The 12,325-nt window shown below is 37.4% G+C and overlaps 1 protein-coding gene across 3 annotated transcripts in view; it reads right to left on the reverse strand.

The window, feature by feature from the left end:
• Positions 1-12,325, reverse strand: part of erbin (erbb2 interacting protein) — an 82,202-nt gene that overhangs the window by 68,909 nt on the left and 968 nt on the right. The window lies entirely within an intron of this gene.

A 12,325-nucleotide genomic window follows, 5' to 3' on the forward strand; every position in this document is an offset into this window, starting at 1 on the left:
GCTTAGCCCGCTACCACAGTGACCCGGCCACTGTTGTATATTATGCAGGAATACCATCCTGACCAAGACCGATAATTACAACTTATTTTATCACCTTAGCTGCTTCCACCATTTGGAGTACACATAGCTATCCTTTTTTAAACAAACCTGTTACTATACTACTCTTAATTTGTTTTTTTTGTTTTTTTTTCAAATAACTATACAAAAGGTAAAGGTTCAGTATATAAGATTTACAGGGATCTATTGACAGAATATGGCAAAAACATAATATAATTATATAATATTCAAGTATATTTTCATTTGTGTATAATCACCTGAAAATAAGACTTGTTGGGTTTCCTTTCCCTTAAAATAAGCCACTTAGCCTATATTCGCCATTTTTCGCATTTCACAGCCACTGTAGATGTCACTAAATTCTAAATACTGGTTCTTTAAAAAGGGACCCATTAGTAGATCTTCTACTGCTTCCAGCAGCTCCAAAAGGCACTTTAGAGACTTCTTCCTCAGAAAAAAACAAACAAACAAACAAACAAAAAACCCTCATACATATGTATGTTCTGGAGAGCCTAATGGAAACATTAGATATATAACCCAATAATGTACTAAAAAAATTGACTGGACTCTCTCATCAAACCAAGTAAAAAAGGCAGGCCTTATTTCTGCCCTTGCATTCAATCAAATAGATGGAACCAAGTAATAGAGATGTTTGTTTGTTTTGTTTGCTATGGTAATAATGTCATTCATTTTCATTACTGGACTAATTGCGTATTAGTAATACCAGTTTTTCTGTTCCTTGTCCTGGCCAGTGTGTTCCTTTGCTCTGCTAATAGACTCTGCAGAACACTATAAGCTAAAATGTAATTTGGCTTGTTCTCAGACTGCTGTCAAACACAAACGCTGTGAGAAAACACAAAGACTCGAACGCTCACTGCAGCTGAAAGGTGTGTTCGTTTTAATGACATCAACACTGAAAGGAGATACTAGTGGATCAAGGTGAGAACAGACATGTCTTGTAAGATCTTTAGCACAAGTGGTAAACAGTTGTAAACACAGAGCTATTACTAAAACTGCAATCTGTCACATGACATCACAAGCAGGCCATGGTGTATTAGGGTCAGTGAACAAGGTGACCAGTCTGTGCCTGTTCAGCCTGGTTAAATCGCAGCACACTGCTGTGACTGAAAGATACTCATGGAGTCACGTCTTTATAGGCCAAAACCCACAACTCTGCCTGTGCAACAAAAAGATTTTATATGATATGAATGATATGGGAACTGGTGAGCTGTTCACATTTTGCACTAAAACACAGGTTGGGTGATTCTTGTACAAATTAACAGCTCTGAAAACAAGTGTGATTCCACCCAAAACATATTGTGGATGCAATGACTCAGGCAAAAATTGTAGGTAGTCAGAGCATGTGTCCACATATGTGGTCAAATACATCACAGACCGCACAGGAGGGCCATTTAGGTAACACTGCAGTGTGTGTAAGCAGATGTAAATGTCACTGTGCCAGTGTTGTCACTGATGTCGTCACACACATAGCAACAACAAACCACAACAAACCTTGAACAACATCATGTGTCCCTGGCCTGTACATGGATCATAAACAAGACAAACTGTATAATTTCAATTGGGGCAATGCAGTCTGGGAGCCAAGCAGGGTTTACGATAGTCGGCATGTGCTGATTTTTTTTGCCAGTATCATGTCTCGTTTGTCTGGCAGATGAAAATATCCATGCTCCATGTTATGCACTACTTGCGATATTCATTTTTTAAAGTATTTATACTCCAGTACCAGCTCCATTTTCTCGCTCATTCTTCTGTCTGACGAGTTAACACACACTGCTGCAGCGCCAACATAGTCCTGTCTTCTCTCCCCTGCTCATACTGCTGTATTCTTCTTGTCACTTGTCTCATTTTCTTTATCTGTTGTCATTTTAAAGCCTTGTTATATTGATCTTTCAATAAAAAATAACTCAAATTTTATTAAATCAATGTTGAGTCAATTTCTTGTGGCATCAAAAATATATTTTTAAAAATACTGTACTGAAATTACAAAGTCTAGTATAGTGACAACGCATGCATAGAAGTGAATTAAAAGTGATTTTCAATAATGATATTAATTGGCACATCTGGATGAGTGACACTATGCAAAGTACTGAAAGGAGTGATGGAGATTTCATTTGGGCATGCTAAATCAGCGTTTAAACTTATTGTTTTGTTATATATGTGCTTTATGCCCTGAATTCTGGAATATTAACGGTCATATCGCCCAGCATGGAAAAAGTCTAACTCTGGATAATTTATGTTGATTTCTTTGCCTTGGGGGATGAGAGGAGGAAATGAAGGTGATGTATGCGATAACTTGAAAAATATCTCATCACAAGCTGTCACTGATAAGCATGACGTTCACTGAAACCAGATTTGAGCTGCAACCAACCTTAACTGGATATAGACATGCGATCAGTTCACAAAAACCCTAATATGAATAAAGGGCTGAAGGCCTGAACAGAGTCTGAGTCTTTTCAGAAGGACACCGTGTCTCATCATCACTTCAGAGCACAGAGAATTCAATCCTGAGCAACCTGAATCATGACACTGTTTATCAACTGATTTTGTTAACCTTGGCTGTCCCAGGCCAGCTATGAAACACAGACAAACAGGCCAACAGTAATATGAAAAGCTGGAAAAAAAAAAAAAGAACCCAGAATTTAAGCACACAAGAATCAAATATGAACAGAAATTGAGAACAGTACAGTGCACTATAAATTACAAAACTATAAACTTTTTTTTGGCCGCACGTTCTTCGGCAGTGAATATGAATGAACATGAATACGGATGAATAAGGCGGCACAGATCCCAATCACCTTCCCAAACCTCATAAAAACCTAATCTCAGTGCATTTAATTTGAAATAGTACACATAATTCAATGATAATCATATTACTGAAACAGCCAACAGGAATTTGTTAGCTCCATTTCACAGCCAGACTTTGCCTTGAAGTAAGCTACAATATATAAGCAATAAAATATCAGAGCTAGAGGCATGATTCCTTGCAGCTTTTGTTGCAGATTTTTAATATTCAATTAATCATTTTTGCTGATTTTTTTAAGATCACAAATGTTGAAAATGTTCTGGTTTCTTTCCTCCTCTCTGACAGTAAACTAAATATCTTTGGGGAAATTTGAGGATGTCATCTTGGCCTTTTGGACGCACATTTTTTCACATTTTATAGACCCAACAGCTAATTAGGAAAATAACTGACAGATTAACTGAAAATTAAAATAATAGTTAGTTGCAGCTCTATAAAATATATACAATTTGTTCCAAATGCTGTATCTATGACAAAGTGCTGGCAGGGAATGATTGCACTGACTAAGGATATTTTACTTTTCTTCAACATACCGATGTACTGGCACTGTACTGATATACTGTTGCCCAACCCAGTGTAGAGTTGAGCTCAGACTGCTTATCATTTGTAGACAGCCTGAAGACAATGCATTGCCCAGCCTAGAGTGCATAAAATCAGTTAGGCTGTACAGTATGAAGGCAGCTTATAGCAGAGATATGGCGTTTATCTCTAGCAGATATTACAACAGACTGTTTCTTGCAGCATATATGTATGTTGGAGAACGTCTTTCCTCTTTCCTCTTAAACCCTTTCAAAAGTCTTCCATTACATAAGCTCTTTTACATAAAAACCTTGTTTTTATATACGTAATTCATTACAAATTTCCATGTGTTGTGTATGAAAGACTGCAGTTGTTCACAGCGTAGTGTCTTAATCAGCCAGTAAACTAAAGAACCAAACTAAGGAAGGATTTGGCTTTATGAGCATCGCTGCTGCTGATCGACAGCAAGACTGTCAGAGGCAGAGACAGATTTTTCTCCTAACTGGGTCACAGAAGCAGGCAAATCATTAGGGAGAAACTGAATGCACAGATGTATATTGAAACAGATAGAATAGCATGTTGAATATTATGAAGATTAACATTTTACTGATTCAACATACTAACTCAGAAAAACGTGTTATGGACCATTGATTTACTGTATGAAAGGGATTTGTTGCACTTACTAGGCTATTCATTCAATATTGATATCTGCGGTTTCTAATGTGCATTACCTGCTATTTGTTAAGCCAGATTTAATAGCCAGTGGGCAACAGACCAAGAAGAAAATCCATAAACAATCTGTGAACATGGGCTTATATCTTCGACTGATTTATCATAATGAAAAACAAAGCAGTAATTAAGTACTGACCCACAGACCTTCCTCAGATTGTAAATCACAATCATCTGCCGCAAGTGTGTTGACAAAATACTTTTAAATCAATTACACTCGAAGAAGAAATTTTTCACTTAGTCTGTCTTCAAGAGCAGCCATAATCAGTCTCTTAAGTCAAATTATGCAGGATTTTACCCCAAAACAATGCACAGACTTTATTTTCTCATCATTTTGCTGTGCTCGGGACACCTTAATAACCCCATTTGTCGTGAAAATAAGACTCAACAACAGCAACTGACAAAACCGACTTCTTCCATCCTTAAAGAGCAGGTAAATTTTGTATAAAGAGGTGTGTTAGTGCTTTTTATACAGCCTGGGTAAGGTCAGTAAGACTGGAACCTTGCTATAAATTATAAATATTAGCTGGGGACATCCCTAGTCTGAATATAGCCTCCTCGAGATCAAGTTAGCTGTGCAGCTTAAGTTACCATGGTGATCTACCCTCATGAAGAGTGTGCCACTATTGTGACACTAAAACGTCCCCTAACCTCAGGCAGGCATATGCATATCTATAAATTTTTTGTGGGTGTCAAGTTGGCATCAATTATTGGGCCCATCTTCATAAAAAGACAAACAAAAGCCTGCACAACACCATTTTATTCCCAGTTCTTCCATTATTCAATATAAGAATGGCAGTAGTTTGATCACAAAGGATGGCAGACTACTAATCCCATAACCTTGCTTTGTCACATAACCGCACTTGCAACATCAAAACTGGAGTCACTGCCTACACTTCAATCAAATCATCCACTATTTTCACTCTGGTGCATGCTTATTGAGTTAGTACTGCTTTGGATGGGGTCAACAACAGGATCTGACAGGAGACAGTCATCATACAAACCAAGTATTGCTCTGTCCAAATAACCCAAACCCCGTAGGTGAAATCAGTTATTTTGTCCCAGAGAACACAGGAGTTGCTGCTTTACAATGACCTCAATGTGGTTCTTTGTGTGCAACCTCAGTGAATCTGAATTATCCTTTTAAAGCACCAGAGTCACACAATATCAAAAGCAAACCAAAACAAAGAGGCAGTGCTAGACCAGCAACTCCGGTCCTCTGTGAAGTAAAATATCTGATTTCGCCAGACATGGAGTTTGGTTGGTTTGGAGGTGTCAATATTTATTATTACAGAATAGCAGGTGGAAAATGCTGTGAGATGACAAAGTAAAGTGGTGCAAATTTTCTAAGTCTAGCGCACACTTAAACTGATAAAGATTGCTTAGGGTGGACCTTTTTGAAGCGTCTAAAATACATTTTTTTGCTGACACCCATCCACGGCAGCAAATTGTTTAGTGTTCCCGCTGGTGCCTCTCTCTGCTTCCCCTAACTGGGGGTGTGTTGACTGACATCTCCTGCAACTAAAGCAGTGACTATCAATAAGTATCTCATACAACTCCACTTTAAATAATGCAAACTATCACTTAAAGGTGTAGGACAAGCACTTCTCCTTTCATCAGCCTCTTTAGGGATTCAAAAAGATCATGGAAAAGTCATGGAAAGGCTCAAAAGAAAACATTACACAGACAAACTTCTACCGAAAGCAGGCAGAGCACATGCATAAACACTGCATTTTACTAATGGCTTAAACAAAGACGCTGCACCAGTTCAAACACTGAAGCTGTGTGCAGAGTGCAGCGCTCTAACAGAAGTTGGCTGAAAATGTCAACACCATATTTACCCTCTCTCTGTTGAAGCCAAACTGGAATAGATGTGACACACACCAGACATGTTCGGGGTGGACTCTGTTTTCTCTTCAGCAACCTCTAAAGCGAAACAGTAAAATGACTACATGGATGAGAAACACAGGACACTCAGGCTTATCTTCAGCCTCCGTTATGAGGTGATAAGACTTCATAAGGACCATTACACTCGATGTTTCTGGGGAGTTTTAAACAACAACAAAGAAGCTGCTGGTTCAAAGAACCATGAATAATTTAAATTAATTGCTGATGTGGACCTCCAGCTAATATCATCCAATAGCTGTGCTAAAATGAGACTCATTTAAAAAAGTTATGAGGCTAATATTACCATGATCCAGTTGGACTAGTCTGTAACACATGTTCTCAATTTCTGCAATGACACACTGCTTCCCAGATGTTGAGAATTAATTTGTGCTGATGCTGTGTTTTGTTAATATAAAACAAAGTGCAATAATAAACGCTAGTATTAAACGATGAAAAGATCCTTAGATTTTACTGCCAATGGATGAACGTGTAGTGACTTTAGGTGCCCTTTATTATCCTATTTTTTTTTAAATCTGTTTTAGGGTTACAACTAACAATCAACAGATTATTTTCTTGATTACTAAATTAATCATCAGGTCTACAAAATGGTGAAGCCCAAGGTTTTCAAACCACTTCTTTGAGTAAACAAACAGTCCAAAATGAAATATATTCAATTTATTTTCACACAGGACCAAAAAAGCAGCAAACATTCACTATTTAGAGCCTGGAATTAAACAATGTTTGGCTTTCTGGCTTGAAAAATGACCACAAATTCAAGCCTATCAAGAAACACGTTATTAGTTTTATTAGAGCTGCAACAACATAATTGATCAGAAATTTGAAAAAAAAAAAGTTCAAATTGTCAGAGCAGCTTCTTAAATGTGAATATGAAAAACACTGATCAACATTTTTCACAAATGCGAGAGAAGGGCTGTAACTACCGACTATTTTGATCATTGATGACTTTATTGATTATTTTCATGATTAATCAGTTAGCTGGCTGAATATTCAGTTTATTCTTAGGAGTAAAGAAATCAGAAAATATTCACATTTAAGATGCTGAAATCAGAGAAGTTTGACATTTCTTCTCAAAAAATGACTCAAAACGAATAACCAATTATTAAAATAGTTGGCGACTGACTTTATGGTCGATAAATTGATTAATCGTTGCAGTTCAACTTTTCTCTTTATTCGTATTAAGTTGCTGTAAGCTGCAAATTCACCACTTCTAAGCAGAAGGGGTCTTTGACTGATAATTTGAATATTTGACTTTCATGTGCCAGCCCTCATCATTAGCATAGAAAACTCTCTGAAACCAGTTGACAGTAAAATAACACATACAACAGCATTCTCTGTATTCACCTGCTACAAGAGGAAAGGGGGTAGGGCTGTTTACGCAAATAAAACTAACTAACTTCTACAAAAGACAAAAAACATGTCAAGGCCTTGATGGGGTTAAATGAAGTGCAACAACTAAATAAATCTATCTGCATGTAAAAAAAAAACAAAAAAAAAAACGATGGTAACCTATTAAAAGAAACAGCCAAAACAAAATCCAATGACATGAAGGAAATTTACAGTGACTTACTCGCCTGCCAGCTGCAATGTATTACAAACAAAACACAAATTGCCATATTCATACTGAGAAAACTGCTACTGACTCATACTGGCTGAGTTCCTAACTTGAGAACATTTTCTCACAGGTTTGCTCAACACCATCACCTACAACTCACATGTGTCGCATCACATGACCGTTTAGTCATTAAACACATGTTCTTTGGTCCACGTCAGCAACTTCATTGTTTATACATTGCTCACACATTGCTCTTGCATATTTTTTTTTATTTTCACCACAAGTGTAGAGAAACAATTTGAACCACTTCAAGGCCTGATTTGCTGAAGAGGAAATGTGCACTTATGAGGTTAAACAATCAGGAATATTAAAGAAGATGAAAAAAAAAACTCTTCCCTGTCTGGTATAGTGTCATTAGACAAACACACTTTACGTCGCAGCCATACTCACAATACAGTTGCTCAGAACATTGAGTTCAACAGCTGTTCAACACCAACACTAGGCGTGAACAAAAACTCCAAGTAATACTATTTTATTAAGAAATCCCACCCTTCTGATCCTCTTATGAAACCAAACAGCCGTTTTCTCCTCAACTAATATCCCACTGGCTCACACTTCAGGATGATCACTGACTGTGACCCCTTTCAATGGGAATTACATCACCTTTAGGGAAGTAAAGATAACATTTCATTGGGCTTTTAAGGGTACTGCCATCAAGGAAAACTGGGCTGAGTTTGAACAAAACAGTTTTAAAGGGAAAAAAAAAAAAAAGTTTTAACCTCTGTGACTGCGACCTGATCCATCAGGAGTTTTATTTGTTCAACTGAAAGTACGATTCAGAGATATGGAAAAAATATACAATGGAAGCATTATAGACTTTGGATTAACTATTGTGCAGCCAAGGTAAAAAATTTAGACGCATAAAGATAAGGACACATGCCACTTATGAAAGCTATCGTCAAGTCTTTGCCTTCATTTGGATTTCCAAGTGGCACAACAAACTGTTCTGCAAGTGTATCTATGTATGACAACAATACTTTGGCATTAGTGTGGGGAAAAGAATGGTGCTGTAAAGTGAAGCTTATCTCTCTTTCCAGATAAGGTTGGTTGTAAATGATCACAAGAGGAAGGAGAAAATTAAATGCTCACCAACACAGGCTTTCAACAACACCTCAGTGGAAACAAACCACTGCAACTCATGACATGTCATTGTGATTTATATCGTTTATATATTGAAGATCAGCTTTGTGTAACAGTATTTGCTTTTAGTCAGATGATTGACCAAAAACTGCGATGTGGAAAGGAAGGGAAGAATAATGATAGCATATTAAACAGTTTGAGGAAATGACCGCAAAGTCTGGAGATACTGAAATGTTTGAGTATAATTAGGGCTGCAGGACACAGTAAAAAAAGTCATATTGTAATTATTATGACTGAAACTGCGATTGCAATATCCGATACGATTAGTGGGAATGATCATTTTTGCATTACCATTTTAATTTTTACTGAAAAAAATATTTAAATTGTGACAATGTGATATTTGTTGGGGACTGTACCAAACATTTTTTCACGTGAAGAACAAGATCTGTAGGTCAGGTCATCCGTGCAGCACTACAGTACGTCATTATAATGCTGTTTTCTCACACAGTTTTCCTTTCTGAAACTTCAGCGCAAAAGCGAAACCATGTACTGCAAATTAATGGACATTTAAATGGTGAGAACTGTTTTGTTTTTGTTGTAATAGTAACAACAGTTAGTTTTGGTTTGGTTAGAGATAGAAAATGAAGTCATCCAACTTTTTTTAATACAAAAATGTGAGGTTTTTGGTTATCTTATTGGTAATGGAAGGAGAAGCAGGTAATCATCAGTTACTATCAGTGGGGAAAAATTCCTTATTGTGTATCCCTAGAATTACTTGATAATAATCTACCAACAGCTGGTCACCAGCTCTTTGATAAGACAAGTGGCAGCTGATGTGTCCTAGTCTTTGTTTACAGCCTTTGAAGAATAATCAGATACTGTTTAACTACAAGACAATGCCAGTCATTTGAGTTTTAAGGCAGAAGAAGTCTCCTCTGCATTTCGACAAGCAGGCTGCAGGACATTTAAACTCACTGCCCACTTTATTAGGTACACCTGTATATTGTAATGCAATCCAATACAACAGCTCTGCCATGAGTTGTACTTCTACTAACTTCTTCTGTAATAAAGTTAAAAATCTTACTTTGTGTTTATTATTGAGGTCATAGTCAGTGTTGTTGTACTGGAGTGCATTATACTGAAAGGTGTTTCTAATATTTTGACCCTGTAATGTATGTAAATGAGCTGGTTAAATATTCTCTCGATATGATGCTCAAAACCACAGCAAACGACAGCCTCAATAATAAACACAGTTTAATTAATACCTCTCGGACAGTGTCAATTCAACTGAACATTATTAAGCAAAAATCACGCAAAGGATCCCCCCACACTGTAATGATAGCACCCAGCAACTTTAATGTAGCAACGTTTCGATGTAACAGTGATCTTTGTCAGGCATTCTCAATTTCTGTTAGTTAGGGCTGGGCAACATCTCGATATTGTCAGGGTGTGCCACGATATAAACATTTTCTCTAAAATAACATACCACAAATTTTCAAAAGATGCAAATATAATGAGTTTCTTGAATATGATGCATTGGTGTAGATTAAAAAGGGCTTCTGCAGGTTTCAACAACTTAGATTTAAGGCTTTTTAATACCTATGCAATTAAAGACCTAGTTCATGTCAATTCTGCCCCCCAAAAAAGTGCCAAGGTTTTAACAGTTTCACTGAACGTGGGTTGAAACAGCTGGTTTTGTTTTGTTGGTATTACAGCATGGTCAATGCAGATTTTTTTTTTCCCCCAATAAGTGAGACTGATGTTAATGCAACTTTTAAAAGAACGATTACTTCAAAATCCAATCAAATTTTAAGACCTGTTAAAATACAATTTAAGACTAAAATTCACAGACAAAATCAAATAAGATTTTTTCCACATATACTGGCTTTAATATTGTAAGGATGACTTTTTATTTATTTATTTGTTTGGATCCCCATTGGCCACTATCAAGGAAGAAACTACTCTTCATGGAGTCCCCACAAATGCCGATGACTCTTGGTGACATTTTTGCTAAATATTCATCAGTAATGTAGAAGTGATGGTTAAAGGCAAATAACAGAACCACTAGAACAATCAGGCAAGTTCAGTAAATTACATCCCTTTCGCAGAAAAGTCAAACCAGGAAAAGACAGCGCTTATGCAATATCACAATATAATGATATCCATAATCTAAGACGCTATTTTGTCTCATCACAATATCGATATATTGCCCTACTGTGGGTGTATTCTAGAGCTGCAATAAACGATTATTTTCATTTTCAGTGCTGCCCAAAGCCTAAGGTGATGTCCTCAAAGGTTTTGGTTAACCAACAACCTTAAAATAGTTGTTGCTTCATTTAATAATCTGTTGATTGTTGCAGCTCTACATGAGTCCTCTCTTTAGCAACATAAAGCAGTCCATCCTGTCAGTTTCCGGGCTTACTTCAGCAGGGTCAAGTTTGTGTTTTAATGAGCCCTTTTGGGTTACAGCATAAATAGTTAATCGCTCGAAATGATCAAGATCTACAGTGCAAGCATAATGTCATGCTGTCATTGGTGTGTTCAAACCACAGAGCATTCACGGATGTAATTCAGGTAAAAAAAAAAAAAAAGAACCACAGATGGAGGCTTGCAGCTGTTTTCACCTGAACATTATTTGCTTCATGGCTTTCTGAGATTCATCTGGGCTGCTTCTCTTGACAGCATTTCCCAGAGAGGTGATTAACAAAACATTAGAAAAAAAAAATCGAGGGACAGGGATGGACCTGCTGAAATTCCTAAAAAAAAAAAAAAAAAAAAAAATCCGGAGATTAGCTCCGCCGTCTATCTCAGATCTTAACAGGATTAAATTACATTGCAGTTAAGTGGAGATGATAATCTGATTAGTGAAGTGGTGAGAAAATGAAAACGCCGATATGTTGAGTGTACAGCAGCACACTAATCCCTCGTCCGTCCGTCGAAGCGCTGAAGGTGCTCCGCAACAAAAGATGTGACTGCTGCTGCTGCTGTTGTTGCACTGCAGCTGTTAGGTTAACGACTGATTTTGGGGGGATGGCAGTAAAAAACACACAAGGGCTACTGACTCATTTACTCAACTGCGTTATTTTGGATGTTCTGAGGACTATGAATCGATAAGAGGCGGCCAAGAAACATTGCAAATAGGAATCCATGTACAGCTGTGGATGTGAAACCTGCCGACAGACAGCTGCTTAAATATCTTGTCACCGTCCAAAACCCCCCGTCATATTATAACAGAAATATGGTCACAGCCAATGTTGAACTGTCAGCCCTCAGTTGAGACCGTAACATTATAAATCCATTGTTAAAAATCACTGAATTTAATGTAAAACTCAAGTCGGACAGCATCAGAATGGGACCACAGCAACAATTTTATTGTTGCTAGGATGGCGAAGAACTCTCCCGCCCTACTCTGCCTCTGATTGGCTATTACGCGTTACCTTCGTTGAGTGGGAGTGATGATAGGTAGGATTAGGGTAGAAAAATCAGCGTAAGCCAATCAGAGGTAGAGTAAGGCGGGATATTCCCTCGGCATCCTAGGAAAAAAAATGTCGCGACCCCAGCGATACTACGCTGCGCTGTAGCTAACCGAGATGCTAGCATGT

This window comes from Lutjanus erythropterus, chromosome 20, assembly GCF_056507025.1.
Source record: "Lutjanus erythropterus isolate fLutEry1 chromosome 20, fLutEry1.hap2, whole genome shotgun sequence".
NCBI lineage: Eukaryota > Metazoa > Chordata > Actinopteri > Lutjaniformes > Lutjanidae > Lutjanus > Lutjanus erythropterus.